Raw genomic sequence first — 6,000 nt, 5'->3', positions numbered from 1 at the left:
TCTGTGTTCACCGGATTTTTATTGTGTTCCACTCACTCTACTGTGTTATTATTATGGTGTTCAGCTGCTAGTTGATGTTTCGACTTTTCTTATTGTAATTACCGTATTATTGTCATTGCCATTTATGCATAGTCCTTACATAGAAATCGTACTCTGTTGTTCCTACACTTATATTCGTCAGGTTATTTAGTCCAGTAGGTGTCTTGATTATTCCTCGTCACTACTCCGCTGAGGCTAGTCTTGATACTTGCTGGGTACCGCTGTGGTGTACTCATACTACACTTTTGTACATTTTTGTGCAGATCCAGGTATTTGATCATCAGTAGCTGTGCGGATCGTTGCTATTGAGACTCAAGGTAAACCTGCTGCTGCATTCGCAGGCTTCGGAGTCACCTTCTAGTTTTTTGTGTTGCACTGCTTATCCTTATTTCAGAATAGTTGTATTTAGAAGTTTCTAGCAAACACTCTGTAGAGCTTATGAGTTGTACTACCAGTTTTGGGGCTATAAATTCTAAAGAGATTTCTATTTCAAATTGTTAGATGTTATTTAAATATTGTTGTTGTTTCAATTAATGTTAAAATTGCCTAGTCCCTAAGACTAGGTTCCATCACGATCCCCAACGGAGGGAAAATTGTGTCGTGACACAACTTCAGTTGCCCAATTTGCGCACAATCTCGCCCCAGCCCACATCCCCAATCCGGTCCAACCCCCCTTTAAACCTAAAACGACCCCGTTTTTTACCCTTTTAATCTTGACCCTTCATCTGAGTGGATCCAAAGGTCTTGAACTCCCACCCCCATCCCATACATCTGTCCGAAAATCCCTAACCCCAAAAGACCCCATCTTCCCCCCATTTTATCTCTTCCAAAATCCCATCCAAACCCTAGCCATCCTCAAATCCCTCACACCTAACTGGCGGCCAACCTCAATCGCGCCCAAACAAATACCCTACACTCCTCAACCTCCCCTCATCATCAATATACCATTAACCTTCCCAAAGGCCCCACCAAATTCGTCAATTTCCAGGTCTGAAATTCAAGAAAAAACCTAGTTTCATATTTTTGTCGATTTCTGCAGTATTTTTGTTCGTTTTGGTTCGATACTCGCATGATCGACTGCTCTCGATGAGAGAAATCATTTTGGGTTAGTTTTGACCCATTTCGAAGTATATCGGAGTCCGGCCAACGAGTCGAAGTTCCAAATTTATACACTCTTCAGGGTAATCATCTTTTTTCCTATTAACTTAAATTAGCTGTTTAGGATTAGCTACTATTTTAATGTTCTTTTTTTGTGTTGTTTAGTTTATCAGTCATAGGTCCTATGATTAATTGCTTTTAAGGAGGTTACTGTTTTGTTAGACTGATTTTGTTATGTTGCCTTACATTTGGAATTTAGGTAAGAAATTAAGTTGAAAAGAGATAAAATACAAAATAAATAAAAAAAGTGGGAAATAAGAAGAAGTTTCTAGATGAGGGACAACTATCCCAATTTGATTACGAAAAATGCTGAAAATGAGATAAACATATGAAAAAGGAACAGCTGTACAAAAATGAGTTAAAAGATGCCAATTCCCTACTTTTCAGCTTACAGAATCTTTCACACCTCTCTTATTTTTTATCACAAAAAGAAACACACTCACATTCTATATAAGAGACCATATACACTCACTCAAAGGACACACACTGAATTCTCTGAAAAAATCCACGGTCCTTCATTTTCTCTACTGATTTTACACGAATTTGGAAGAAGTCTTACTCTGAAATTCACTCAAGCTTCAGTAGAGAAAATCTCTCAAAAACTTCATCTTCTTTTGTTTTAAAATTTTCAGAAAAAGGAAAAAACATTAAAAAAAAAAAGAGGACTTTCTTAGTTTGTTGTTGTTTAGTATTTTCTGGGATTCTAAGAGTTGTCGAAATTCTCAAAGCTGTGGATTGATTGATGGATCGTTTGCTGATTCCCCTTCAAGCTTGATTCAGACCCGTGTTTGGTTTTGTCTAGCTGGTTTTTCCACAATTAGGTACATTCTACATTGTGTAACCATCTAGCTTGAATCAATGAATGCAAATCTGGTGTTTTGAATGCCTTATCATGTGTTTTGTTTGCTTGTTTGTTATTGATATCCATGATTCCCTTTTAGTTGCAATGATCTCTGTTCACATTTGGATTTTATGAGTACGGATTATATACTTTATTTTTGTGAAACCAATCATTTTATATTTATCTAATAAGATCCCAGGAGTGTGTTGGGCAATAGTTGGTGATAGAAAGGAGTTTTATGAAGTAGTAGTTTACAGATTTGGCTCGTATCTTTTATTTGAATTGATGTTTTAACTTCGATACCACATAAGAGGTCCCGTTTTCCGCTTAAACTGATTATGAAAGGACCTGGTTCTTCTAAGTGTTCCTTAACCTACCATTGCAGAAATAGTAAATGCGTAAAGTATAGAACACAAGTATTTTACGTGAAAAACACCTGGCTCAAAAGGTGAAAAAACCATGACCTAATTCCCAGTAGGATTTTCCCAAACTCTCCACTAAATCACCAAGCCAAAAACTGCATTTACAAAAACACTTTTGTAAACCTAGGACTAACTCTAATCCCGTTGCTGCAAACAGCCTCTAACTATTGCGACAACTTCAAGTTAACTCTCACTTGAATACTCTGAGTACCTATTACAATTGTCTCTAGATAAAGCTGAAAGGTACAGTATGAAAATACCTACTACAATTGAACTAGAATAAAAGACAGACACTTGGAACTGGTTCTTCTATCTGGTTCATGTAGCTTCAGGTTTATACACTTGAATCACACACGAACTGCTTGCAAAATGCCTTGCTATTTTGCTCTCAATTCCTGTTTAACTTCTGCATTTGTGCATACCTATAAAATGAAAACATTCTGCAATATATAGAGTTAGTAGATGAATAAATAACTAGAGTTCTAATGCTACTCTTCCTTGGTGGAAGAGTTCTAATTGATCTCAACTTCTAACTCCTTCCTTATCTTGGATAATATTCTCTTTAAGTAAGGAGTCCTTCTCCTTATCAATTATGCAACCTTTTCAATCAGGAGATATCAATTATGCCAAGTTAAGTTTATCTATTTCACGTGCATCCCACATGCTCGAATCTGCCCGTGTCTATGCACACAAGGGATGGACATGGTTCATGCATGACCTTTCTTTGTCAATCTTCAAAACTATCCTTCACTTGGGCCAACAAATTCCCCCTTTTTGATGATGACGAACTCTGTGCTTTTTCATAAGCTTAGGCCCTGTTTCAACTTAGCTCAACATCAACACAAGTGAGAAATTTTTTTCCTTTTTATCACTATAAAGCACAATCTTTTCCCCCTTTTGGCATCATCGAAAAGTTACATAAAAAATGTGACATAACCAGATTTTAAAATTACTCATGGCCACTGGGCTACTTCAAATGCAAACATGGATTAATCATCATAGATCAAGCTAAAAATTTCAACCATCAAAGAAATATAAACGAACAGTTAGAGCAAAAATAGTGAATTTCATTGATGATTGATAAGATTCTACCACAAAGCAAAAGAAGAAATAAAAATACTGAAAACATGAGCAAAAGAAATAAAAGTCCCGAACTGGGTCACTGGTTGATCTACACTAGGCTAGGAGGCTTAAGGCTTGGAAGAACTAGGAGCTTGGTTTTTGGCTTGGAGAAGTTTCAGAATGTCTTGAAGAATTCCATCATTATTCTCCTTTTCCCTTGCCAGTTCAATTCTGAGAGCATCTCTCTCAGACTCTACCTCAGCCAACCGTATCTTCAGCCTTGCTTTCTCATCATCCTTTGCCCCACTCTTCTGCACCAAGGCTCTGACCTTGATATTGACTGGTGCCTTCTTGGATGAACTAGGTTCACTAGGAGTGGCATGGACCTCATAATCACAAGCAATCAGAGTTTATGCCCCAAAGTGATCTTTTCTTGTAGCCACCTCCCGCTTCTTTAGAGACACCTTAAAATGTGCAAGCATAGCTGTGATAATGAAGCCATAGGGAATGGCATGAGACTTGTGCCACTGATAACCCTATCAAGAAGCTGGATTATAAATCCAGGCCAATTAATCTGCTTCCCACTGTCCAAACACTCCATGAGGACCAAATCCATGAACCTTGCAATGTGCCTCATTTCCTACCTTGGCAGAACACACTTGATGATGAATTAGAACAGCACCTTGTGGGGTGGCTTCATCGCACTCTTGTATACAGCCTTGGGCTCACTTTCCTCCTCATGATCACTGAATTTTTTGGTGGGCAGGGGCAGTAGGAAGATTTTCTAGGCTTGGCCACTTAAGCATTTTATAGTCATTGTACCCCTTAGCAGGTACACCTAGAATTTCACCCAACTCCTTCATATTGAAAGAGATTTGCACCCCTTTCACCAAGCTGGTAACCCTTCCATCCTTCAATACAGCATTTGCTATAAACTCAACAATTTCATCCCTGGCCAACTTACCATCCATCTGAAGGACCATGTCTTTCCAGCCTTGCACTTCTAATTTCTCCAATAGCAGCACCATCCCTTCCTCCTACAAATCCTTGAGAAGTCTACCCTTCATATGAGTTCTTTTGTGAAACTTGGCCATTTTGTCCTTTTCATTGTCCGATTCATCTTCCTCTTCTCCACTTCATTCCTCTTCTTCAGCACTTTTTACTTGTTTGGTTTTCACTGCAGACCCGGTCCTTTTTGCCAGGGTGGATGGTTCAACAGATCTTGACATAGAAGTAGACTGCTTAGTGGAAATCTTGGATTTCTTGGGCTTGGGAGTCTGAACCTCCACTTCAGCAATCACATCTTCATCTTGATGGACCAGGCCCATCTCATCCACATCAACATCCTCAACAGGCTCACCCACCTTCTTATTCCCTTTTGTCCATCCTTTTCTTTTTGCTTGCTTCTAAGGTCTCTGCAGCTCTTCCTCATTCTGCTTTAGCTGACTTCTTGTGGCTCTTCCTCTTGTGGGAGGAATTTCAATAATGTCAGAAGGGGCAGCCTTTCTTTTCTTGTTAGCCCTAGTAGTGCCAGGGGTCTTAGCCTTGGAAGTTCTCTTCTTCTTGGGGTTGTAGCTGTCACCTACTTTCTTCAATAGGTCTGCGAGGGTTTCTTCAACTGATGAACCACGTTCATCTACTTTTTGCCCAAGGTTAACCAGCCCTTCAGCGGCTTTTCCAGACCCACTCCCCCCATGTTTTCTTGACACTTTCCTCCACTTTATCTGATTCTACTCCACAAATAGCCATTCTACCTTTACCAGAAGTGGGTGAAGAATCAACCACTCTTTTCCCCATTCCCCTTTCTTCACTTTGAACACCCTCACTCTCTTTTTCTTTTTCCTTTTTATTTTTACCACCTCTCTTTCTAGACTCAGAAGTTTCTACATCCACCATAGGTCCAACCAAATAAACTTATTCTCTAGATTTTCAGTCGACTCATAAATGACCTCAGTAGTAGTATTTAGGCCAAAAATTACCTGTTCAGTATCAGAAGATCCAGTTTCTTCCCCCTCTGTAGCAGACTTGAAGGATTCTTCAGAGTTCTGGGGTTCTTGGGCTTGGCTAGCTTTCAATTGAGCATCTAATTTCTTTGATAATTCCCTCCCAGCTGCTTTCTTGCGGGCAAGCATCTTTACTGTTCTTTTCTTAGGCTGAGGAGTTGTTGAATATGAGGAGTATGGTGGGGGAGTACCAGGGTTATCAGAGGAGTTAGTCATTTTGTGCTAGGTTCTTGGAAGAAAGAAGAAAGGTAGATTGAAATTTGGAGGATGAGAGAAGATGGAAAGTGTTTTCGACGGTTTAAGAATTATAAAGAGAAGGTAGAGATGATGATGATCAATTTAACGGGAGTGGGTAATCAATGGGTAACGGCAGGCTCATCAGTATTTTAGAAGTCTAATCAAACTGAAATGTTAGTTTTAAACAGATGGTGGAGATTGAGTAAGATCTAATCTACTTAAGTACAAGATTTTACAA

Source organism: Nicotiana attenuata, unplaced genomic scaffold (genome assembly GCF_001879085.1).
Source record: "Nicotiana attenuata strain UT unplaced genomic scaffold, NIATTr2, whole genome shotgun sequence".
Lineage (NCBI taxonomy): Eukaryota > Viridiplantae > Streptophyta > Magnoliopsida > Solanales > Solanaceae > Nicotiana > Nicotiana attenuata.
This window is presented reverse-complemented; position numbering follows the sequence as displayed.